Below are 27799 nucleotides of genomic sequence, written 5' to 3' on the forward strand. Positions count from 1 at the left end.
AAAAGCAAACTTGGATTCACCCGGCCTATTAAAATAAAACATCCAGACAAGAAAAACATAAAATAACTGACCCTCAACAAAGAAAAAAATACTTGGCTTTAAGACGATTTCTATGTTCAGGATCAACAATGACTTACAAATTTGTTTTCTTCAAAATTTAAGTATTTTCATTTTGTCCTTAGAAACCTGCATGTTTAGTTTATCATTGAGTTTGTAAATCAAACAGAAATTGTGTTTTTTAATTATGTTTTCTTTGGCCAACAAGTATTTCAATTTGCCATTTTTGTTTTCTTACCATCCTGCTCTCTGTGTATCACAGAAAGACAAATATATGAAATAAGCTGAAACAAAGTAAAAACAAAACATGCTACAGTTACATTTGTTTTAAAGAAATTGCTAGGCCTAATTCCTGCCACTGGTTTTCACACTGAAGCTCATATTTTTCTCATTGTTTTAATTTAGAGATCGTGCTCCGCAGTAAAGTTATTTATTTGGGCTCTTTCTGGCAAATGCCAACAGAAGCAGTGAAGAATGACATATTTCTGTCTTGTGCCTGGTCTCTTCTACAGCTTGCCATTTGATGTGTGTAAATGTCACCTGCAGTCCTACTTTCATGTAATTAACCTGTAACCTCCGGAAACACGTCCCCGTGGGAGCGGGAAATGTTGCTGTCAGAGGCACACTCGTGGGCGGTGGAGTGGTTTTATATGCAGACTGGCATTATCTACATCTCCTGCTCCTCTCAAAAGGACAGGGCCACTAAATATACCCTGTGAGGCCTTCCCAGGCTCCTTCTGGGCTGAGGAGATGCGGCCGCCGCTTGGGCCGAAGGCCAATGACATGACTGGCGACCTCCACGGAAAGTATTTTTAAGGTCAATTACAGGGTTTAGTGCTTTTAGATGGCCGACCGGTTCTAAGGAGGCCTCATATTAAAAGTTTTATGTGGGGAAGGACTAAAGATCTTTGCCCTACTTCAAGCCAGCTCCCATTGTTAACACAGACCCACTGAGGCTTTCTGTCCTGGAGGATTCCTGGAGTGATACAGTATGCACAACACGTGTGTGTGAAGGAAAAACAAAGTCCTTTCCTTTGCAAAGTCTTACCTTCCAATATAATTTTTATTAGGGCAATAGGGATATTTCTGTTCTCAGGAAAGGATTTTCATCAAATACTATGGATTTATTTGACATTAAATACAAGTTTAACATTGTATAAGGTGTCTAGTTCCTTCAATAAGGGATATATTTACTTCTTTCAGACTATATTTATTGTTTAATCTAAAAGTTTTGCACAAACTTGAAACTATACAATATATTTTACTTTTCTGTCCTGAAAGTCATACTGCAATATAATTGCAGTTGGGGTAAATAAAGATATATATCAGGATTTCCTTTGAATATTGCTGAGAAAGAAAATAATGGCAAATTCACCCACACAGATGGAGATAACACTTAGCAAAAAAAAACACACTTTAGTTGTCATTAATGCTCTTGTCCTAATGTCAAACGCGCACACACGCAGCATTCTTTCTGCTTAGGCCACACAAGCAGACTCGCTCAGCTGACCAACGTTTAATATAAATGGTTCATCCTGTGTGACGATTTTGGTCTTTTTCATCATTCATTCCAACACGAATCCAGCTGGCCATAAATACAGGTCTGTCAAGATGTGTTTTACCCCACAGAGAGGGGAGTGGCACAAGGTACAGTAGACTCTATTCACCCCTCTGTGTGTTTGGAAATGGGCAAAGGGAATGTTGGAGTTGGTGGCTTTGGTCTCACTGAAGAAGAAGGTATTGATGGGACAAAAGTGAGGCGAAGGATTGAAAGGTCCATTTGTGCAGATGAGGGCTGGGCATCTGTGTGTTTGCAGTGCTGTGGCTCTGCTGCAGATGAATGTGAACTCTATCCACCCTCCTCTATTTTCATCCGGACACTTCAGTTTGATATTGGAAAGACAGCACAACTCAAAAATCCAATACAGTTATGCATCATTGAACTTAGTGTCAGTCCTGTAATTATTGATAGTAATGGTTTTTTTTTTTGTTGTTGTTTTTGTTTTTTTTATCAGCATCCCTTCAGTTATAGGCATAGCTTATGCCATCAAGCAAGCAGGGTGTAAATTATTCTGTGATAGTTTGAAAACTGATCCATACAATACACTTCTCTTCAAATTGTTGTTGTGCTTAGTTTCTACAAATCCATCCTTCTTTGGACTGGAAGTAATATTGATGTTTCAAATAATTAGATGTGAATCGGGGTAGAAAAAAACAAGAGCTTAAAACACATGGGGTTAATGAGGCAGGGTAGGTGAATGACATGAGCGAAGATTACTGGTGAGGATGAATAAAAGACTGATGACACGAAAGAAAGCAAAGGAGACATAACAATAAACCAAGAAAGGCACCAATCTGAGGAGACAAAATAGAAATGCACAAAGAACAAAGTGCGCGAATAAAATAAGAAGCTAAATACAAAGGAAGAAATTTACGTAGCAAGACCTGTCAAGCAATAATTAATACAGAACATGAAAAGATGTAAGCTGAGGTAAAAGCACAGTAAAAATGTATGTTGTTTGTAAAAAGACAATAAATGTGTCCTGGTGAGGGGTGAATGATGCCATCAGGTCTCATATGGAGTCCAGTAGCTTTCAGTCAAAAATCCAAAGACGTTGCAGTGAGCAATTACCGATTTCCATGTTTCATGTTACCATGACGACTACATCACTGGAAACCTCTAACATTGCCCTGCAAGCTGAGGCCAGTAGTTGCTATACCTAACAACACCATGAGTGCACCTAATAACTGTGATATTATTACACTTACCACAAAACTTAAATAAGAAATTAGCTGCTTGTATTAAATATGGGAAAGACTTTTCAGATATTCTGCTACTGTACAAAAAAACAAACAAAAAAACCCCCCACAATTTTGCAATAACTGTGCATCCCTTAAATAAGAAATGCAATTAAAATCACACAAAAAAGTTAGTAAATATAATACATCATTAAAAATTATGGCATGAGAAATATTTGTATTTCAGCCACGGCAATGGTGCCCGTCCTCAGCCATCAGAGAAGACGTCAGCGTCTTATTTAGGTATCAACACTTAATTTCTGTGTATACCCTGGAAAACTGAATTTATCTTGATGACATTAGAGGAATATCAGTCTGTCGATGCAACTTTACCAACAGTCCTCAAGAAATGCTCAAAGGAATAACTACCTATCTGAGATATCCATGGTTGTTCAGGTGTCTCTAGCCAGGGATTATTAGACCATGAGTTTGTTTGCTCTGCCTCTTTATTAATTACCTAAATGTAAAACAGGTTCTGTAGCCCCTTTCTCAGTTCTTGTTTCACCTAAAATATTCTAATTCATAACCCAAATTGCCCAGACGTTGTCACCCTGGGAACATAATCGCTCCTGGCCGACATGACACGGCGAGTACACATCGCCAAGCTGTTAAGTCTTCACTGGTTGTTCACTGGGTGTCCCCTGTTTGCCCTGGAGAGGCGCATGTTTTCTGGGTCAGAAATGGAACACCAGGGTGTGATAGTTTCTACTTATTGCTGGTTGGGGTCGCCAAAAGTGTGAAATTCCCAGTACTCAGTTAGTCCGCCGAGCCCGGCAGCTCCAGAAGCCGACAGCTGCACAGACAGAGGGAAGAAATGGATGTGTTTGGTTTGCCACCATCACCTGTGTTTGGGTTAAAACCCGCAGTCTCGTTTTTTTTTTTTTTCTTTTTTTGTCGTGCCCTCACTGAACTAGTCGTTGTGTGAGTAAAAATGCCATCTATTCCTGCTGTTGAGTCTTAATGTAACTGTTTTATTGGCCTTTTCAGGTATCTAGCAGTCAATGAGTCATGTCATAGAGTGACCACATGTAGTCAGTGCCTACACTCAGCGGTTTTAATTGACAGTTACAGGGGCACTTGTGTTGGTTGTGATGGAGAAGCCTTTCATTGGGGTATTGGGTGTGTCACCAACTTGACCTGGAATTACCCTGGTACTCTGAACGCTCACCGCAACTGTGGCAAAATCAGGTTGAAGATATCATTTTATGACTTGAAAGGAAGGCAGAGCTGAGACTGTACTTTGCTGAAAGGCTGTGTGCATTCCAAGCTGCAGTAACTGGGATAAAACACAAAGCTGAAACTTGATCTCTTTATTAGCAGTAAAGGCATTCGGTTATCTATCATTGTCCATGAAACACCTTAAGGTACTCCAGTTCTACTGTGGCTTTAAGGAGCTCCATAGAATGTGTTTTAAGATACTTGACTTGAGCTCACTGTGTTGCTATAGATTACATTTTTTCCCCTGAAAACTGTGCAATAAAGGCACATGAATGTGACACTAAAGGTCCTAAAGTAAACAGAAATATATGCAGTAAGAGTTCAGTGTGTGGGTAAATACCAGGCTGCATTTTACTCCAAGAATTGCAACGTTTTATTAGTTTTTTTTTTACCAGCTTATTGGTCCCTGAGGAAACACTGGGATATTCTAGAGCTATTAAAAGATTTTACAGGTAAAGCAGTGATGTTTTTGCTTCATTTTTCACCAAATTGGAGTTATAGAAGGACTATTTATGCACATTCAACATCTGAAAAGGTGTCCGCATATCTTGAGGAATAAAAGAACAAAATACATCTCTTGTATTAGCAAATTCACCTTGCTTAAACAAGTTTGCGTTGCTAGATTACAGCTACTAATGTGTTGTTGTAATCTACACATTCTTCAAGTATGAATTTCAGTTCTCGAATATCAGCCTTACACCGATGGCTCCTGCAAAGCTCTTCTGTGTCCCCGCTTTTTTTCCATCTAAATTGAATCAGTTTCCATTTAGAAAATAGAGGAAAAATGTATTACAAAATCATTACTCTTGTTATTTTTAAATGAAATACTTAAAACAGCAACTACATGCACATTTGATGGCACACTACTAAGCTGCCAAATATGTTTATTATTTGTTTTTCTAAAGTTATTTGGCTTGGCACTAAATTTGTTAGAAATATTTATGCCATTAACAGATTTCATGATGCTCAATGTAACCTATTATGTCTTATACTGTTCAGCCCCTAGTGGCCGATTGTGGTATTGACTCATTTCAGTAAATCCCACCATAAATCTCAGTCCATTTAGATGTTGAATCATCCCCAGTGCACCAAAGCCAAATGTAATTCACGGTCTATCCCTATGTTTCCAAATGTCCTCATTAAATGTCAATTTCTGCCATAATTAATAATTTACTGTTCTTACAGCAATTAACATATTTGGTAATCTTGTAAACCTTAAACAAAGACTTGCTTTCAGATGTTTGAATAGTCTGCTCTCTGTCACTAAAAACCCTTGATTAAAAGACACAAGACACCACAAGAGGGTTGTCTGTGTTTCTGGAGAATTAGCGGTAATGTTAGCAATAAAGCACACTAAAATTAGTTTATCTCTTCTTTTGCTGTCATTCCACCACTAGCCCGCTCCAGCTGTCTGTCTCAAACCTCAACCCTTCAGCCTACAGAGAAGGCAGTCCACAACCTTAAGTACTGTTTAGTGGACCTGTGTAAATTTGACACCATTATGCCACAGAGAAGGTCTCTGTAGGTGTTAATGTTAGTGTGGGAGGCTGCCAGAGATCTGTATAATCCATGTTTACTTCATTAAGTACTGCCCAGAAAAATGTTGCTGTTTTATTACTTCATGCTGACATTCTTTTCCCTCTCTGCTTCTTTTGGATCTTTTGACTTTTTCCTAGCTTCTTTGTAAACACTTTAAGTGTTCCCCGGTTCCCCCCATCTACTATTCTGCTTGTTCCTAAGAAGTAATTAAGTAACTACAACTGTATCTGTGTTCCTTTACTAAATTAGGAGTTGTGGTGGATTTAGTGATGTGGTGATGTCTCTTGACATTTTCCATCAGGATCAAGGATTAGCTCACATGCCATAAACTGGGGTTTAATCTGGAGCATACACCAGATTTTTGGGTAAAGCCCTACTTTGAACTTTAATGCTTGCCAGTCCGAGTCAGTGAACTGCAGTGCACTTGTAAACCTTGACTGTAAATTACTGTAAACTTCTAGGCTTTTTATTCTTTAAACATATCCTGCCAATAACTCCTTAGAATATCATCTAACTAAAAAAAAACTGAACCAAGTCCCTGTTTTTGTTCACTTACGACAGCTACTTTGTGTTTCATGACCCACTTCAAACCGGGATAGAAGCATGTTATGTGTGGTGGCACTGGGGGCAGGGTGCAGAGGTTTTCTGAGCTGACTCTATCTGGCTCCTCATAATTACAGACAGTAAACAGCTAATGCTTTAAGGACTATTTTCCCCATCCAATGATGGATTAGTAGTTGTGTTCTCCTCAATCAGAGTATGTTACTTTTACTGTGACATCAGCATCCAATTTTCCATTTTTAAGGATCGACTGACCATCCAGCAGCAGGTCTTAAAAGTTTGGCCGAAAATCCTTTAAGACAGGAGGAGTTACTGCCACTTCCTGTTTTGTGGCGAATGAATTATGAGGAATTCCTGCAGGCTTTTGAACATGGATGGTTATCAAGGTTTATTGAATACAATTTTAATTGTTTGTCAAACATGGGGGGAATTGGAGGAGTCACTCAATAATCCCCAGTTTCTTGTCTGTTTGGATGGGACTTAAGTGATCAAACAATCACACCAGAATGTGTAGCAGTTCGCCGTGATGAAAAAAAAAAAAAAAAAAACTTTTGCAGATAGAATGATGCATCAGGGAATTACAGCTGGAGTAAAATTCCAAATCATAACCAGTTTGGTGCAAACTTGATGATGCATTTGTGATTTAGAGTCAACCATATGCAAACAACGAGGGATTGAAATTCACCATTCAGCCATGCCTGCAAACTAAGATTATGTCACCAATTGACCATGTGAATATTATGAGTCTGGTCTGTTATGACACACATAAAATATAATGCAACCGGGCGCTTGCTTGTGAAGGTTTTTCACCTTGATGGTTTATGACAAATTCTCAGAATTGAGGCTTGGCTACACCCAGATACTTTGATGCAGCAAAAAGCTTTTGATAATTTTTGTTCTCCTATGGCTGTCCTGTGCCAGACTTTGAAGTGATGGAATGATTCGAGTGGGAATCCAAGAGTCCACTTCTGAACGACAAAAGCTCTAAAAAACTGAAGCGTTAGGGTGGCCATACAAACTCTGGAATTAAATCTGATCTAATACTTGATTGCCGCTGTTATCTACATGGGCAGTGGCACAGGTTATTAGAGGGGGAATAGCCATTTCGAATGAGACCAGATGGCTTTGAATAGCTTAAGTCATCATTTAAAACAATTTTTTTTATTTACATCCGAGTGGATAAATTATTTTATTCTTAATCAGTCAGAAAGTAGGGCTGCAGTCATTTGGAATAAAGCCAGCATTCATTATATGGAAGTAAGAGAATCTTCATCAGTACAGACAGAGAATCTGTATGACAGCGCATGAGAATAAATATTATTGAGAATCTGTGAAAAGGCAATGTTGTAACATCATTTAACTAATGTATCGTTTCTTCCTATCCACCGTTAAAACACAAGACTAGTCTGAGCTGACTCTACCCAGCCCATCATAATTACAGACAGTAAAAGGCTAATGTTTTTAAGTCTATTTTCTCCATCTAATGTGGAGAGACTTCATTTGCCATGTGAAGGAGGGGCAGAATGGACAAAGATTTTGAAACTTTATTCTGGGTGTTGTCCATGGAAGCAGCTTGCAAAGAGCTAAAGTAAAATTAGGTTTATAGATGCACAAGTACATAGAGACAGACATAATCCCCACCCCGTGAACCTAAAACAGACACAAATACACTCATGAGCAACATTCTTTTGATGTGATTTCTCTCACAGAAAGTCTTAATTAGCATTTACAACAACCTCAGGTTGTATTTGTCATGTTTCCCCCATTAACTTTATGTCTTGAAATGTCATAACTGATCTTATGTCTCGGTCTGAGTGGATCCGAGTCTCTGTTTCTGTCTAGCCTGTGTCATGTCAAATTATTCCACAAAAAAAGTTAGTCAGTTCTCTCCATTCTGTTTTCCTTCTTTATTTGTGCTTTATATTCTCATCTGCAGCCACTCTTTCTATCTTAAATGTGATTCTACTAATTTCATCTTAACTATAAAAACTAAATATGGGACAGGTCAATTGATGTAAAACATTAAGATTAGATAAGATTGATGCAGTGATAAATGCTTCCTCTCTGTTACTCCACTGTCCTGATTTTTCTTGTCCCTGTCTGCCTTTCCTGTATTTGCACTGGTATGCTTTGGGATGGGAGTTTTTCTTTTCTTTTTTTTGGCCGTCTGCTACCCCTCTTTTTGGCTGGGGCAGGCCCTGGAGCGTGCTACTGCCTGGGAGTGTGGAAGGGAAACCGGGTGGTAGTCAAGGAGGAGAGACGGGGTGGGACGGGGGGAGGGTAGCTCAGGAGGAGGGAGACCAGAGGGGTGGAGGCGTGTCTTGTGTTGGTAATGAAGTCTTCTCTTTTCATCCTCAGACGGCAGAGTGTGAGCGGACGGGCCTGGGGTCTGCGCTGCTCCACAGCCCTCCCTGTCTGTGAAGTGTGCCGAAAGCGTCTCCACTCTGCAGCGTTTATGCGTCCCAGCTCCCGTCTGCCGCAGCTAAATGACACAAAGAGGCCGAGACTGAGACAGACCGCTACAATCATGAGTCTTTTGCTTGTGTTGGCTTTACAGAAAAACCCTTGAGGTAAGAAAAACCCTTAGTTGTTACTCCTGCAATTCTCTATAGCTATGAACTGTGTTGCTGTCTGCCCAGTCTGATTGTTGTAGTTGGGGGCACTGGAGGGGTGGTGGTATATTGGGGGCTGTACATCAGAAGTCACTCCCACTTTTAATACGCATGTGTTTGTGTGTATTTACTCTCTACATGAACTGACTGCATCTTTGAACGAAGGAAACTGTCACATTCTTGAAAGGGAAATATGAAAATATACTGAGAACTTTGGTACTAATTAAAGGTTGAGTAAGTAATTCCCCAGTAACATACTTTATCCTTTTTAGCAAATGTCTGCATATGATTAACTTGTTGTCTAGTCTAGGATTTTTAATTTCCTATAAATTGGATTAGTGATGTAAATCAGGCTCCAGAATAAAAACAAACTCAACCAGCAATATGTGCTACATATTTATTCTCCTAATGAATTCTTATTCTTTTACACAAGGAGATTTAATTTAATTCTCTAAATGCAGATGTCTTTTTTTTTTTTTTTTGGTAGCAGTGAGAGAGATAACAGTAAGTGGCGAATCTCTCTTTGATTGTCCTGGTCAGAGGTGACAACATGGGATGTTTCATTAAGAAGATTTTGAAATTGATTGTGATGCTGAATTATTTCAGCGAGTTCACAGCTGACCTGAGGGAATATGACCAGGGCAAGATTTAGTGGACACAGACTAGCTGACCTTTGGCACAAAGTAGGCCAGCTGATGATATTGCATTATTTATATAATCTAGAATAGATCTTTCAGTCATGCTGGTTTTACTGCTAAACAGAAAGCTGTTAAACAAAAAGCAGATCTATTTCATGTTCTAAATGCTGATCAGTATGAACTGATTTATTAGATTTTGTCTCTTGGATTTAAAATCAAAGAATTAGAGCATCATTTCAAATTCTGGCACTGTTGTGTGTATGCTGGCGTATAGATAAATAAGCCATTATATAGATCTAGATCTTTGATGCATCCCACATTTGATTAATGTGTGTGTGTGTTAGAATAAAGGATGTGGTATTAATAGTTTTCTATTTTATCAGGACTCAGTGCACTACTTTTGCCAGACAATCACCATTTTTTTTCCCACTTCTAAACAGCTCCACATGGTAGTTCTTATGCTGGATACAGAGCATCAGATAGTTCTCCAGTGGTAGAAAATTAAAAGGAAATATGTCAGGATGACACCTCAAGCCCTATGAAGTTAGTGAATCTTCAGCAGTGTGGAAGTAGTGTCTGCATAGCATGGCATGAGATTAGCTACTGTTTTTATTGAGACACTGCTGCAAAATCTTAGTCCCAAAAAATCTCTGGCTGTCCGGTTTCACTGTAGATGAAACTGCGAAGGCGGTAGTATTAGATGTTTTTACCTAAGGCAGTGTAACTTCCCACACCGTTACAATGTAAGGCCCAGAGTCTAAAAACTGCTTTAAGGTGATTTAATTATTTATATTCCTATCTTGAAAGTTGCCTGCCTTTCATTTGTTTAATGAAGCTATGTGTATAATGTTGGTTAAAATCTGATGCCCCGGTAAAGTGCTTCCATAAAGTGTGTGGCTGTAACATTTCAACAAAGACTGCTTTAAAGGCATGATTGTTTAGGTCTTGTGTTCAAAAATCTGTTTTCTATATAATGAGTGGCTCCACCTTCAGGCCAGCATTAATATTGCATAAGTTACCTTTGTTAAATACAATCTAATTGATGATTGATAAAAGTGCCAATATCAAACTCAGCCACACTGTAATTTTGCGTGAGCTGTTAAACTGCATATGGGAGGTTATTGTTTGTTTATTTGCACTACTTCCTGAAAGCTGCTTAGGACAGACGGATCAGACAGCCTACTGGGGTTCATCTCTGTAAATATAATTGACAAGAGGCATCTGCAATCCAGTGACAACAGGCTTTGAAGTGAATTCAGTGGATCTGACCTCCTCCCCATTGGGCAATCCAGATCTGGCCTGTGACTCACTTACTTTCATCCACATTCCCTGGGAAATCCATCCATGTGCATTCTCTCCCTCACCACCTTCCTGATCCTATTCACCCCACGGGTTGTTGCACCCCGATCGCCTCAGCGAGACCTTCCATTTCTATCAACACCTCCTGTAATCTTGTTGGTGGTTTTCCTATAATTTTATTCTCCATCCTCCCTACTTTAACATGCTTCAAGGAAATGGATCTTTCCAATACCTCTCCCAGAAAGAAAAACCTAAGTGACTTTCCACTGCTTTCTGCCGGACCCTGAGAATTATGGTTTCCCAAATGTACAGGAGCCAAGCTTAATTGAAAAAACACAAGTCTGCCATGAAGGAGACGGTCCTTGTGTCACTCTGTTGAACTGAGCGAATGTACTTTCCAGAACTAGTGAGGGGAAGAGGAGGAGAAAGAAAAATACAAACAGAGTTAGAGATGGAGGACGGACAGAAAGCTGAGGCAAATAAAATTATGAAATGAAAGTGTGGAAAATCAACAGGAATGCTCAAAAACATTGCTGCGGTACAAAGTGGATCTAGAGGCAAAGGAGTTGAATCATCGGATTTCTTGTGATCGAGTCAGAGAAGGAAAAGGAAGAACTTTTATATAAGGACCCCGAGTTTAGCTTTGTGTGTTTTCTCAAGACAGTTAAAGTTCATAAAATGGGATTTATGGGGGGTATAATGGCAGAGAGGGGCCATCATGAGTGCTGCACACCAGTCTTAAAGCCCTGAAGAGAAACAATAGAACCTACAGTAAAACTTTGCCTGATTGCAGACTAGCTAACAGCAGCATCTCTCCCATGATTTTCACATCAGGGAGTCCTCATAACATTTACACAAACTTAGGCAGTATGTAGAGCTTACAGTGCAGATCTAACAGAGCAGCTGAAAGACCATAACCCATGTACACAGTTCTGAAAATGTCTTATCAGTATTAGCCTAGTTATCTTTAACAGTGTCTGATGCTACCCTTCCTGCTTTGCCTGCTGTTTCTCACCTCCCGCTGTGGCTCTCCCACTCTCTCTGGTATGCCTGTGTGGCAGCCCCATATGGTGATGATAGAGACTCTGTCATTGGTTAAGATGGCACGTTTGTCACGCACATGTTTGCCAGCCGTCGCTGTTGCCAGGGCTTGGTAGGAAAGTATCTCTTGTTGACTTTCTCGCTGGGTGGTTCATTTGTTTGTCATGGTAGTGTGACCCCTGACCCTATCACCACCTCATGCCTGTGACACTACAAGTTAATTTAACTGTAGGCCCTTAATCACTCCCTGTCACGGAAGAAGGTGCTCTGAAATTGGGCTTTCTGGCCTACATGCAAAATACTAGCTTGGCCATTTTTGCTCAAAAAAATAAATTGTTGCTTCCACTACAGTTTGGGCTTTGTCCCCTTAATTTGGATTGTGTCCGGTAGATTTTCTACCAGGCCAATGAGTGAACGAAAGGACTGTGCTGAAAATGACTCTGAACATACCATCACATGAAACACCATGGTGATGGCCGCATCATGATTTGGAATACTGCAGGGATAGGGAATCTGGCCAGAATCGATTGAAAAAGTTTTGAGACTAAAACATTTAGCATACATACCAACAGTCAGAGTTAGTAACTTTGAAAGCATAATTCTAATCTAATCTAAATTGCATTAAGTCATGAAAATAACTTTTAAAGGATACGCATCAATTAATCTGACTGAGCTTGAGCTGTTTAGCAAAGAGGAATTGGCCAACATTTTAGTCTCTAGATGTACAAAGTCAACAGCAAAAAATCAAAAGACTTGTTGCTGTAATGGTAATAAAAGGTAGCTCTAAAACACTGTGGCCTAGGGATTTAAACACATACACGCCAGCAACTTTCAGAAAAATTTTTCCAAATTAAGGTTTTCTTTTACTTCATAACTATCCACGGTCGGTCATGTATAAGGAATCCCAAAGAAACACATTGCAGTTCATGGTTTAGGATGAAATAGTTCAATGTGAATTTTTGTGAAGCACTGTAATAAGATGCAAACCTTATTTGTCTGCAGTGTAAATTGAAAGAAACAAAGTACAAACGTTTTTGCTGCAGAAGCATGATGTTCACTGAATGAAGAAAAATGGCTTCGCTAGCAAACAGATTGGTTTGAACCGTGGCGAAATTGCTTTATAGATCATTTCCACCCACATGAGTAGAAATCCAGATCTGAAAACAGAGTACATAGAAAAAATGGATTGCACTGAGCAGTTTGTATATGAGACGCAGCTGTTATGTTAAACCTCTTAATTTCTCTCTAGGATTGGAGCACTCACACTCTTTTTCAGTTCATTTACTGAAGCTAGAACTTAATTGATAGTATTTTATTATTTGATCAATGCAGATGTCTAAAACTCAGTTATTCTTGCGTTTATTTTATTCATTTCATTCTTGTTTGTTCTGCTAGACTAGAGTTTGAAACTTGTTACCATTTCAAACTCAATGCCTCTAAGCTAGAGAGAACACCAATGCTGTAGCCCAGAGTCCCTCGGGCCATCCTCCCCAGTTTGTGTGTAGCTGTGAAACTGATTTTCCACGCTACAACATTATGAAGAGATTAAAGTCTCGTATGAGGACTGAATGGTGTTAGCACTGTTGCCTTGTAGCAAGACGATCTTTGGTTCAAATTTAGGCGAGAGTGTGTCGGTGCAAGCTGTGCGTCTTTGATAGACTGGTGGCCTGTGCAGAATGCAACCTCCCCCAGACCACTGGAGAAAGGCACCACTTCCCGCAAGAGGATATAGACAATGGATGGATGAATGAATGATGTCTCAGTATCTTGAGCTCTTATTCATACAACCTCATTATAATCATAGCAGAGTTAAATAATAGTAGGAAAATATTGCAGTAGAATTGTTGAGTATTGTGTTGCAGCGGTGATTAATCAACATTTTTCCTCACTGCCGGTTTTCTCTACCAGCATCATGATGCCGCTCTCTCTAAGCTTTAGCATCTCAGTCACTAAGATTGAATCCAGAAAAAGTCCGTCCAATTGTTATAACATATTTTTGGCAAGCAGAGTTTGAATGCACAGCACATGAAACATAAAACCTTCCAAACACTACATCCAAGGAGTTCTTTGCAGGACAGTATATTGTGAAGCTCTAAATAACAACAATGCCATGCTGACATATAGGAAAAGGCTCAAAGTTCTCACATCAATCCTATAATTATAATTTGTTCATTATCCTTTGATGTTGTCAGAAACTAAAATGTTGTGTTTTCTCAGGACAGATTTGTAGTCGTCTTCTTTTTTTGGTTAAATATACATCACAGTGTTAGCTCACTCTCGGTCTTGCTATCAAATTATCCAATAAATTTCTGTGACAAAACTGCTGTAGCACGGAGCTCTTCCTCAAATTTTACTGACAAGTGCCATAAAGCATAGCAAGGAAAGGTGGCATCACCATGACGAGAATCCTAAAGTCACATGATGTGGCCTGTGGGAATTCACTCTCTCCATCCTACTCTAGCCGTCTTTTTAATTAGAAAAAGACCAGTTTAAACTGCTGCCTCCTAAACATTAGCATAGAGATGGTATATGACGCTATGAAAAAGCACATCACCAATCAACCAGAGGAAGCAAAAGGGAAGGAACGATTACATTCTTACTTGGTTATACCTGAGGTGCATCATAAATTATCGGATTTAGATTTTAAATAACAGGCTGCAGAGATTGGCTCCCAGTGATTAAAACTTTGAGAACCTCCAATGTTTTTTTTTTTTTTTTTTCCTCAATCAACCCATTAGTAAGCCAAACCTCAATTTCAGAGTCCTTATAATTTCCTGCTAAATTTAAATGCGTAATTGAAGAGATATAAATTTGGTGTGTTTGTCAACTGAATTTTAGTGTAAATATTTGTGCTCATGTTTATTTATTATATTGGTAACATAAATATCTCCTTTCAATTTTGAAATATAGCTCATAGGACAGAGCTAATTCTAATTTTAAGTGGATAAGTGACAGCCGGACTTCATTTCTTGCTTTAGCCATTATTATCCAAAGGATATTCTTATTTCTGACGGGTCAAGCGTTCCGTGCTCATGACTCTTTGTTAAAACAGTCACACTAATTGGGAAATTAAGGTCTCACAAACTCATCTATCCATTCTGTGATACTCCTTAATAAAGCCGGAATATGAGATGTTTCGTTCATATGTCTCAAAGTGTGAATGGTTACTAAACTTGACGGGGGTGTTGGGGCATTTTAGCCCTGTAGATTTTTGTATCCTGATTTTGCAGCTTCATGCTACCATTTGACCCTTCCTATCTCCATTTTGGACCTGTAAACCAAGCATTTCCTGACCAGGAAATGGTTGGTTTTGAGTAATGTGGGACCACATTAGGTTGAAATTAGGAGGGAAAAGAAAGATCTAGACTGACCAAACAGACAAAATGACTGTATACTGTTTACAGATCGAATAAAACACAGCTTGTATTTCAGGAATCCTTAACTCTCTATGTGAAAACAAAAGAATCATCAGTATTTTTGTATGGAAATATATGCCCAGGGTTGCATCATTCCATCATATTTGTGTTATTTTCTTCTAAATGCAGTCTATGTACAGGCAGTTTTTTGACCGTCTAGAAAAATGCGCAGTGACATTAATTTCTTAGGTTGTTATTTTTTTCCTTTTGTAGTTGCAGTGAAGAGCTTCCCTTAGTGGATCTCCTTTTTCTGTATAAAAACTGACAGCACAGATGGCATTTTACTGGATCTACAGTCCTTGAGCTGAACTGCTTGACCTAATTTTTCTCAGCTCAGTAACTCACAGTTTTCCGTCTGTTATTGCTCTTTAATTATCTTAGCTGGCTCCAGCCTCAAGATCTTTTATATTTAGGATGTAACGATGAGTCATCTGTTACTTTATGTTCCTCTCCCTCTTCTGACCCAGTCATGTTGGTTTTGTTTTACCAGCAAACCCTTCACTCTTAGCATTAGAGTAGTAAATGGGATTTTGGGAATTGGTGTTATGACACTGAATCTGCTTTTGTAGAAAAATAATTTCATCGGTATCCTTCTCCAGCCTTTTCTATTTCTTTCAGCAACCTGACTTCCTTGAATGCACACACATATACGAATGTGTGTGCATTCAATTATATTTTTTTTATGCACCCACGGCTGCGAGTTCAATCTGCGGAGTCAGACTGGAGGCGGTTCACTCATGTGTCTGCTGACAAATAACTGCTGGATCACTCATTGTGTGTTTATACGACACTTTCTCCAACAGGCAGAAAATTGTCTCAATTTCTTGCCTTGCGTTTATGCTCCTTCTGCTGAAGGAAGGTTCCAATTGCTTGTGACACTAACAACAAGAACAGGCTTCCTGAGAAAACTTCTGCACGAACCTCTTCAGAGCCGATGCTGAGAAAATCCCAGGAAATAAGATTTTGCTTCATGCTCCAACCTTGTCTAAATTTATGCTGCAAATTAGAGATTAAACAAGTTTCGAATTACAGTTCAGAAGCATCTGAGGAATGATTAGCAAGTATTTGACAGCCTCAAATAAAATCCGTTTGAAGCAGCTCCAGATGTTTAGGCCCGAGTTTGAGAGCTAAACAGCTTTTTGACCCACTTTCACCAACATTCCTCCTCTTCCCTTTTTCACTTCAACACTTTTCTCCAGATGTGGTATTGTTGTGGATGCATTTATTTTGGGCTCGAGCCGGTAGACCTGAGCAGGGTCTGACGTCATTCTCTATTTAAAGGAGAGCCCTGAGAACTGCGTGGAAAGGAGTTCACTGTGTGGCTTTGACTTCAAAGCTTCTGTCTTGGACTACTGATGTCGGTCACCTGTGGCTCGGCAGGCTGTCATAGACAGATGACCACACTCATTTCAAGTGCTGACAGACGAGTCATTTTATGAAGGTTAAAAGGGGGAGGCCTAAGTTTTAAAGCTTTGGATATTTAACCTCTGTGAGGCTTAATTTCAAAAAGTAACAACTGCAATTCCTACAAATACAAGGCTAGGTGTCATACCACCAATAGTCCGTACAAGAACTGTTGGTGGTATGAGGGACAGAAACCAGATACCATAAACAGAATCAGATAAGAAGACATTGCCCTGAACTGAATCAAGAAGCATGACAGCTTTTATATGGGTAAGGTGAGCTGCTTGCTGCTTAATTTTCATTCCTCTCTAATAACTTTGCCTTGCCAATTTATTCATACTGTTTGAAGTTACAACCACAGACTTCTATGTACTTTATTAGAATTTCATATGACCAAGCTACACAATGCACTGTATTATTTTAAAGTGGAAGAAAAAGGACTGCACAGTTTTCTTCTCTTCACAAATTAAATCTGAAAAGAGGGGTTTTCATTTACAGTTGAAGCCTGGTAGTTTTTGGTGGTATGTCTTTTTCAGCTTTGCATGCTCAGCCGCTCAAGCTCTGTCAGACTGGATGGCAAGTTTGTGTTGACAGCAATACTGCAATAGATTCCTGACTGGACTTTGACTGGACAATTTTAACACCTAAATAAGATTTGATCTAAATCAGTCCACTTTGGGTCGGTCTGTATGTTTTCAAATGCGTACGTGCTGGAGAGTGAAGCTTTGCCCCGATCTTAAATTTATTTTCTGCCTCTTACGTTTTTTTCCTAAAGTAGTTCCCTATATTTAGCTTTATCCAACTTATCATCAACTCTGACCAGTGTCGCTGTTTCTCCTGAAGAAAGAGCTTTGGGAACCAGGAAATCAATATGGTATTTAAACTTGAATGGACAATCTCCTCTTTGGTAACTGAGCTTATTGTGGCTTCTCATTTAAACTGTCGACATTATGGAGAGTAAGCTGCAGATAACTATCAGGCTCTACTGTCAGATTCCCCATGGGAGCTCTGCCTTCACCACTGTTTGGTCTTCAAACACATATGTTTGCCAGGCCTTCTCTAGTGTCCATGCTTCAAATAGTTCAAAGTTCTAACCCTGCTGAATATTTCCGGGTCAAACAGGCATGTTTGCCAGTTCCTCATCCCTCAATGCTCCCTCTTCTTGCTTCTAAGTGTTTGCTGAAGGAGTTCACAGTGACTTCTTGGCCCTACAGCAGTAAAAAAAAAAAAAAAAGCTGGAATGAATGACATGCAATGCATGCAGATGATTGGTATCTTTCCATTTAGTCACTCACAGGTGCTCACACACATACAGAGAAAGTTGAGTTTAGTCATTTTACCTCTGAGACGCCACTGTTATTGCTGAGTCACTTTTCCGCTTAAGAGATATAGATGTGTTGGGTTAAAAGGTAAAACTGTCATCCAATGAAAACGTTGACTGAATGTTTTTGAGAGCATCATTTGCTTTACTGCATGGCATGACAGGTTTCACATTTCAGACGTGCCCCCAAGCCCCTCCCAGTTTGGCCATTTTTGGTTATTTCTGTGACATTCCAGAAACTGAAGGAGTTCCTCTGCAGCACTTTTTTTGAGTCTTCCCAGTTTTTAAACACTCATTTAGTTCCATTCTTGTAATTTTTTTCCAGAGGAGTTATAAATAAGGCCAGATGTTTTTGACACACTAAATGTGTGTCTGTGGGTCTCTCCCCTTCTCAGCTCCAAAGTTCACTGCACCACTGTGCCACTGTGGTCAACTTCAAAGACTTGGCCGCTGACATGTTTATACATTTTCATGCACAGACACGCAAACAGACTTTTGGATAATTTATATTTACTTTTGTACACTAAGGTAAACAATGGAGATGAAATCAGGCAAGGTTTGGTGAGTGTGTGCTCTCAAGCCCTGCACACTCGCTCATGGTCAGTACATTGTACAGAGCAGCAGCCAGTGTTTCCTGCAGCCTTGGGGGCTGAATATTACAGACAGAGCAAAGATAACCGTTCAGCCCAGGGGTCACGGGGTCAAGCACATCTAGATGATCAGTGCTTCCGCTCCAGATACTGTTTATGACTGTGTGTATACACATCATGCAGTCTGTCAGACTGTTGTATATACCCCACACCCTGCCTCAAGCTCACACAGCTGGCACAGCCAAACATTCGCAGAGTCTGCTTCAGGGAAAAAAGGGAGTACTGAGTAATTTGTATGTGCGTGTACGCGTCTGAATCTATGTATATGCTGAATTATGCGGAGATCAGTACATTCACACACTTCTGTTCTGGGGACTCACCTCCCTTTTGTGGACAGACAGTCCTCATAAAATAAATCAGGGCATTTCAGAGCAAAGACTTAAGCCGACTTTAGCATTAAGGTCGGAGTTAGGCAGGTAGTGATTATGGGCTAGGGTAAGGGTTAAGTCTCCAACATATGAATCAATGCAATGTGCTCTTGAGTAATGGCAACACAAAAAACAATCTGTGCATGTCTGTGTAAATGTGTGGTGTAGGTGTTTCTTGTCTGTGTGTGTCTGTGTCTTGTTGAACTTGGTGAACTTGTTAATATTCTGACACTCACACAGACACACACATACACACGCATACTTAAACATTTAGATACTGACGTGACAGCTGACACAATCATTTTGCAACTTTTCTTTGAATCCATCAAAGACAGCCTCTGTTTCGCAAAACAATTTTTGACGATGATAATCAGCGTATTTAAAGTCTACGGGTTGTGCAGCCTGGAATGAAGTCACTTTCCTATTGATGATGAAACAGGTGGCAAGGTTGTAGAGACTGAAGGTAGGGCTTGATGAAGTGACAGGGTGGAGTAATAACTAACTCCAGAAGGAATTTGAGTCAAACATTGTCATTTCGAGGTGGGAGGGTTCCACTTTTTTAGAAACGACCTCTACTTGTGTGCTTTAAAAATATTTTTGTTTTGTTTCTATGCCAGTGTTATAACCCCAAGTTATTGCCACCATACTTCCCTTTTCCTATCTGACTCTGGTTTCCTGTTGCCTCCATTGTAGACTGCAATTGGTTGTTGGTTTGGGGTCACCTTCCTTGCTACTTGACACCCTGCTGATTGGATTGCTGCTCCGACTCCTCTTAACCAATCATCACTGCCTTCACATTACCTTGTAGATCATGTGCTTAATTCTCCAAGGAACTTTGACTGTGTCACTTGTTTTTTGTGCTAAAGATATTTCTTGAATGATTGACCTTTATTAAGGAGTCAGAGTGCTTATATGTCATGTTTGGAGGGCTAGATTTTACATATGGATTCCTCTCTGTAGATTTTCATACTTAAGTCAAAGACCGTCACTTATGTCAACCTTATATCACAAAACAGAATTCAGACTTGGCTTAGGATTGTGCTTTGATGTTCAAATTTGTTGTCTGGATCTCAAGATCCGATTTTGAGTTGTATACTGAGACTACAAACTTGTCTAAGCCTCGGGGTCTAGAGCTCTACTCTAACAAGGATAAAACAGTACATGATTTTTCATCTCATAATCTTGTAATTCTCTGTTAAAAGCAGACTAGACATTTGTTTTGGTCCTTAGAGACTTGACTTTTACCAGCTTCGGTAGTTTAAACTACAGACGGTGTGTTTATTTTCGACTGCAGAGGTCTAGATTAGTTTTACATCACACTTGTTTGGAGTGGTTTTATTAGATTGATTTAAGTTGCATTCATGGGTCTCAGCTCACCACTTTTTTAATGAAGTTGGCCTCCAAGAACAATAATATTACCCATTAAAAAATACATTTAGATTTGAAAACGTCATTTGAAACTGCAGTATGCTATTTTATAAACAATACGTTGTTAAAGTATTTGCTAAAACCTCCTGGCTCTGGTTGTTTATGACCAGGAACAGTGTATTTCTGCAGATGTAAGTAGAAGCACTGGGTGGAGATGGAGGAGCTTGATTTTTTTCACAGAGTATCTGTCTCATGTTATGTTGTCATGACATAGGGACAGTTTTAACAAAATGTATTAAAAAAAAGAAACATGCCATTTATAAAAGTTACATACATAAAGTTTAAACTGTTAATGTAGTCAACCGCACTACCTGGCTGTTTCCCATGTTGCCTCTCTTTATCCCTTGACAAGATCGGTGTTTGCACATTGAGGGCTCATCCGGTCCAGATAAAATCACACCCCTAAATGATCACCATTTACTTTAATATTTAAGAATATTCCCATTTCAGAGAAATGTTTGGGGGCTTATCTCTGTTTCCATATGTGTGCGCGGCTATGTTCATGCTGGCTTCCATGTGCTGTTATTTAAATGGTGCTTTGTGGTTTCTCATGACTATCTATTGGTTTTATTTCTGCAGCTTAAAGCCAATGCCACCTCTCAAGAACGGGTCCCAGCACAGTAGTGTATATCTCATTTCCGTGTTTGCATGTTGCCTTTAACTGCCAGGGAGAATGAATAAGAGGTTTTTCTATGTGAACCATATGTGAGCGCTGGTGCAGATGGGAAATGTTAAAGCAGCAAGCAGGTCAAAGAGTGTGGCTTCATCTGCCAATCTCTATCAGCTTCTCTTAAATGTTAGACATTAGACTGACAGTCTGTGAGATGTTAACAGCTCCTTGATAGCTGTAGAAGAAGAGAAGGACTTCTGATCCTTAGCTAGATTATTATTATTAATATTCTCCATAGGTTCTTCTTGAGGCTAAGAGATGTTTTTTTTTTTTCATTTAACAAGTGTATGAGCATTATTTGTGTCATTCTACTATTTTTTTATTTTTTTATTTATTTATTTTTTTGCATATAGACTGATTTATTAAAGAATAACACACAAAACACAATTTTTTCATAATTTCTATCTTCAACTAAGATGTTTTCCATTTCTTGCATGGGAAAATGATGGTTTTGAGTTAGTGTGCTTTGGTTAATTCTGCCTAAAAGTTTTATGTTTGACCAAATACCAGTGACTAACCACCATCAACAGTGACCAACAACCAGTGACTAACCACTGTGGACATTGACCAACAACCAGTGACTAACCACTGTGGACATTGACCAACAACCAGTGACTAACCACCGTAGACAGGCTTGTGAGCAATTCTCACAAGCCTGATTTTTACCTCCTATTAGCAACACAAGTGTGATTATGCTGATAACATTGATGAAGTAACTTGTTACTTTTATGAGTAATAGCACCATATTTAGCACAAATAATAAATAATAGCACATTCTTTTTGCTATAGTAATAATAATGTTAAGGATAAATGAAGGTATACTGGCTATTTTTTTTTATTTTAAAAGCTCTGATAGTGTAATTGTCATCTGCATGATAGATAAAGGACTTATTTAATGCTTTATTATGCCTAGCAACAGTGACAGTGCTAAACACAAGCTGGGAAAAAAATGGAGCTTTAGAAAATGGAGCTTTAATTAATTTCTTCTCTTCCAAAATATTTTGTAATACCATGCCTCTGCAAATGATAAAAGCCTAACACCACAACCGCTTTAAGCTTTTAATTTTTGTAGCACCAAATTTTAAAATTCTTATTTAAACTGCACTCGTCTCCCACTCTACTTCCCACATCATCCAGCATTGCTACGAAAACAAAGAAATTTCCTTTCAGCCTACAGTGAATCTTTAGATAGGGTGGGCTGCAAACGATACACCAGATCATACATCAACAGGACACATTTGTGGGCTGCATTTGGAGGAGACCTTCGTGTTTGGACAAGCTTCTTAGCAACACTGTGACTTATTCAAACTTCAAATGTGGTTTTCAAAGGATGTAGCCCCCTGAATTTAGATACACCCAGCATCTGGGTCATTTGCTAGCTTCCTGTTAGCGCTAACTAAATGAATATTTCATAAGTTTTAATGACTTCTGATCATCTTTAAATCAGAATCTAAAATACTTTTTCAAGCTGATTAAACCTGAACTGGATGATTCCAATTTGAGCAGATATTGAACAAAACAAGGGTTAGGATTTATGAAATCTTTTAATATTCTTAATGACACAAAAAGGAGTAGTTTGAAGTTGCATTTTGGAGTTAATGAACATGGACAGGTGAACATGGACTGGATTCTCCTGTACTGGTTAGAGATGACAGTATTTGTGGTTTATGAAACTTTTATTTTTTGGTAAAGAAAAAAAAACAGAATACTTTGTTTTCAAAAAAATATTGAACTAAGAAAGTACTAAAGTGTCAAACATGAACAGCCTACAGTACGCGTGTGCCCAAATACAAATACACAGAAATGGAAATTTCTGCAAGTTTGATTATGTTTTTTTGTGTGGCAGCCATGTGGATGTTGAACTTGAGATGACTCTTGTATATGCAACTTTCCAAGTCAGAATTACGACGTTGGCTGGTGTTGAATTTGAATCTAAGTTGATGTTCTGGCTTGGAACTCTAAAACTTGTGATTCGAACAGACCCTAATATTTAGCATAGGAAACTAATTATGCTCTGGAACCATCTGTAGTAAAATTTTTAGCAGTTACTACCACTACTGCTAAGCCAAAAAAAAATCCTTTAGAGCAGTGCTGAGCATTAATGTTATTTCCTTCTTAGTCCCTTTCTGTAGCTGATCCACAGACTGTTCTGGGGCTGAAAGAAGAATGTACTCTAAAAAAAAAAAAACATACTATGACGTAAGAATATTATGTCCAGATTGGAGATGTTATTTGATTTTACTGTGAGCCGCATAAGGAACTTCCTACAGAAGGCCAAGCTGTTAACATAAATGCTGCATTGCCTCAGGTGGAAACTTTTTTTCCTGTTATAGTTCGGAAAAAGAGGAAGCCGATCAGATTTCTTTGTGTTGCAAAATACTTAATGAGCAAACCAACACCAAGAAAGACTTGTTTTCTCGCTTCTATATGAAAAGAATAAACCAAAGATGTACACCTGAGTGGATGTAAGGGAATCCCCTATGCTCACTATCAACAATGAGCACAAATGTTGCCTCCTTCTTAGTCCCTTCTTTCTGAACAAGTCCCTTTCTGTTTTCTACCTAAGGTGCTCCCTCTTTCTTGCCCCAACACATAAACACCCCAGTCTTTGCTTCCCTCCATGTAGGGGAAAGTTACCTGTTGATTCACCTTATTGTGCTCCTTATAAATCCTCATGTCTCTGTGAAACTCTACACTGACACTGTAGTCTAATCGCCCCGGTAAAACAAGAATGGTACACTCAGAACCGAAGAACTGCCAACTGCGGCTTTCATAATTCCAAAAGTACTGGTGAGCATTCGGCTTTAGGGAAATCTTCTTGGAGCTCAACTACTTGGCTGCATCAAAGAAAAAAAATATTATTGCTGACATTTAGTTTTCCATAGTTTTTCCGAGTGAGTGAGATGAAAGATAGAGAGAGAGCGGGAGTGGCAGAGAATTTCGGATGCAGGACTGCTTCTCCCATTTGCAGCATATGTTTTGGATAAAGTAACATAACCAGCATAGATATTTTTACATGTAATTGTCAATTAACCCAAATGTGTTCCTTGTTTTCTGACTACGGCTCCCAATGCTTCAGTAAAACAGGCTTGAGAAGGAGCAATTTAAAGTGGTTTGATGTACTGTAACTTACCAGAGTCCTGTTATTAGACTTTATATTCTCCTTTGGTTTATCTTTATAACTTTCTCTTCTCAAGTTTCTTTTTTTCTTTTACAACAGCTGGCTCTTTGACTTTGCTCTTTGAGGAGACGGTTTTGTGAGCATATCCTGAAAGTTCATTAGAAAAGAGAGTCTTTGATCATGCACACAAACACAGCTGTTCATCCAAAAGTTCAAATCCCAAAGTTTGATGCATGACTTTACAATAACGGTTGTTTCCCACCAAGACTGTGATGCAGAACTAACTCTAACCCTTCAGCCAATGGCAGCTTTTAAAAAGGCCAATGTGGCTCACTGCCCACCGCACCATCCTGTCAGAGGGCGGCAGAGGCACCCCAAAGAGACTAGAAATATATATATATATATATATATATATACAATAATTATATTCTAAATCTTTAAGCTTAAAGACGTGTGATCACAATCGTCTCGATCTAGAACTACTGCATATCGAGACAGCAGTGAAAAATGCTGAAAAACACAATTGATTGATTAAATAAAGGGGAAGGGCTCACCCAGGGTGACATTTATCCAGAAATCACCACTGTCTTCATCTGAACTGTTCTGGGCCTCTTATAGTTGAAATCTAACACACAGCTTTAAGTCAGGACAGACGGACCGTGAGTGAGATTTAATGAAAGATTTCCTGCTCGGTTCCTGCCAGGCCGACTACCACGCAATATCTCCCGCTGCTTAAGAAGTCACTCCTTCAAATTAAATGTGAGGGAAAAGCTGCGAGTCTAAAAACAGAACTTTTTTTTTTCTTTTTTTTAAGAAACAGGCCCATTTTCAACAAAACTACCAGGAGCTATGTCCTACTTTAGACCCTCGGTATGGGTCATGGAGAGTAAGACTAGTAAAATCCATAGAACCGTGCCCCCCACCCTCCCTCTTTTTTTTTTACTTTACCATTTCAGGCCAGAGATGATGTGATCCACATGGTGGGAGAAACTTAGGTATGTGTGTTTGTATTTGCAGAGTCAGCCTCGGGTTTGGGTTCAAGAAAAGTAAATGTCGAAGTTAAGCCCGCCCGTCACCTGCCAGACTTCCACATATAATGACCTAAAAAAAAACAAAAAGACCTAATTACTGCCTGGTTCATACGTTTAGCATTCTTTTGACAGTGTGTGTTTGTGTGTACCTGCACATATGCAGGAGTTAGCAAAGGCAAGCTATGAGTCTAAAGCAGCTGTTTAACTCTGCAAGAAGGTCATGTGAGGAGAACTGTACTAAGGATGTAATGATGCACCAGGCATGCTTTCTTGCAGCAGATGTGTGTTTTCTGACAGCTTATTTTTTTCTTCTGTTGCTTGATTTGTGTCAAGAGTTTATCCTCACCCATTTCATGGTGTGCAGACGGAAAAGAGCAGCCCCCACATACAGAGGAAAGAGTGCAGTCTGTCAAATGATGTCAGTGTTTGGAAAGGATGAGTGCGATTGGGGCTGGGGGGCCTTGGAATTGGCAGGGGTTTGAGGGGTGCTAGATGAGTCTGGGAAGAGTTTGTAATGGGGGAGGTAACAAGAGATCCCCAGCAGAGAAGCTAAACTCTATCATAAAGTGGAGGAAGAGAACTATTTTTACAAGGAAGAAGAAAAAAACTTTCCACTTTTAATCTGTGGGTAATCTAAAAATAACCTCCCCATTCTGTCTGCTGCCCAGGCAGGGCAGGCTTGTTAAAGAGTCTGTCTCTGAAGAGGGAGCAGCAAAAGAGCTGCTGAGGACCAAACAAAAAGAAGGGTCAAGGCAATAGGGAGGGATTGAAATGTAAAATCATGCACTTGTGGGAGGGCACATACTGAGTAATTGCAACACATGCAAAGGAGGGAGAATGCTGGGAAAAGATGATTCTTCAAGAAATTGACAATAAGTTTGTGAAGCCCAAGAGGATCTTGAGTGGGTGGGTCTAGTACTGTGCCAGATATTTCCTTTCACCACATCATCCAGGCAGCATGTACAAGTTTGGTCCTATTATGCATAACCGGCATCTGGCCCTCAGGCTTTTTGGAGTGCTGATGGAGCTATAAAACCACCTAATGCCTGGAAGTATGGAACAACTGAGGAACCTGTAAAGAGCTGCTGGTGTGGCCCTTTTCCAAAGAGGTCACCACATGCACTGATTCACTCACATACCAAACAGCCATTCCTCACATGCATTGCCGATTTCTAGTCTCGGGGCAGGTAGCTCATAGCTTGCCTTTGTGTTAGTGCAGACACCCACCCTGGTGTCTCATTCTCAACTGTTAATGTTCTGTTTCTGTTTTCCCACTGACTAACAGGAAAAGCATAGGAACGAGACAGTGTTTGTTTTGGGTAGGATTTGGTGATTTGGACCAGACACTAAAGAGCTTTTAACAAAGACTGAGAGCACATCCAGAAATAGTAGACATAACCCCTGTTTGAAATTTTCAGACATTTCCTCAGAAACAAACACTCTGACCTTAACATTCATCTCAACTGGAGACTTGTCTTTCTTGAATACTTTATTTTGCTGCCGGTTCCTAGATCCTTGTTCAACACACCCAAGTTTGTTTCTTTATGCTCAATGTATCCCATTACATTAAGACAACAATGGAAAACATCAAACTGTCATCAAACTATCATCACTCTCTTCAGGTCCAGGTCCTTACAGCTGTCACAAAAATGAAAGAGAAACGATAGTGCTAATAGTAAAATATTTTTTCAGATTATTTTTTTTCAAAAATGGATTTTGATCAGACATGTTGCAATGTTTTCTTGCATCTGTTAGGTGGGAACAGTGTTGGCACTGACAACGTCATAATACAAAAGTATATCTTGAGCATTGCTACAGCAACCATACACTAGAGATTGTCCCAAAACAATTGTAACTCATGGGTTTTCTTTGTTGTTCTTTATTTGGGTTTTTCTTTGTTGTTTTTTTATGCTGTATGTTTTTTTTTTGCCACTGCCTGCTTAACATTTTAAGTTAAGTTGGAACAGAGTCAAGGAAAAGTGAGACAAATGGAATGTGGAAAATCTCTGCAAAGTAACCACTGTAGAAAGGATAGACTCAATTTAGTGTTTTATTTTGTTTTCTGTATTTTATTGTAGGTTCTTGGAATACTGCCATGTTTTAGAAACATCGTATTAAAAGCAACAATGATGAGAGCCAGCTCAGTCTGAGATCATGGTGGATTTCCCCTTTAAGGTTGAGGATCGGTTCTTGCATCAAGTGGAGGAGTTCAACTATTTTGCCTACTTAGGTTTTGGGTACAAGTGACTGATTGAGCTTCCCTCACGGATTGTTTGGTGAGGTGAGGAGCACTGGAGACTCTGGATCATGACCCGGACATGCATTGATGAGTTTTACATGTTTAGGTCTGAAACTATTATAGTATTTTAACTTCTCATATATCCCTCGTGCATGCGAGGACTGAGGCAAACGTGGAGGACTGTGGCAAATGATACAAGTTTTACATGTGTGGGGTCGGTTGGACCCCATTTGTAAACACAAGGGTTAAATATGTGATAAGGTTTATTCACTGGACCCCATTTCAGAGGAGACCCAATTTCTCAAGGGTCCAAGTGATAAAATTCAAAATATCTGCTCAAAGCATTTTCTAGATATCAATAGATAGATAGATCTCTCTCTCTCTCTG

At 39.3% G+C, this 27799-nt stretch overlaps 1 protein-coding gene across 1 annotated transcript in view; it reads left to right on the plus strand.

Moving 5' to 3' along the window:
- The first annotated feature begins 7768 nt into the window (after positions 1-7768).
- znf469 (zinc finger protein 469) overlaps positions 7769-27799 on the plus strand; it is a 53351-nt gene continuing 33320 nt past the window's right edge. Inside the window, exon 1 of the mRNA XM_015016435.1 lies at positions 7769-8744. The gene's annotated coding sequence lies outside the window, so the exon portion shown is untranslated. The remainder of the gene's footprint in view (positions 8745-27799) is intronic.

The sequence above is a fragment of the Poecilia latipinna genome, unplaced genomic scaffold (assembly GCF_001443285.1).
Source record: "Poecilia latipinna isolate Pla-1442-1.1 unplaced genomic scaffold, P_latipinna-1.0 Scaffold2018, whole genome shotgun sequence".
Lineage (NCBI taxonomy): Eukaryota > Metazoa > Chordata > Actinopteri > Cyprinodontiformes > Poeciliidae > Poecilia > Poecilia latipinna.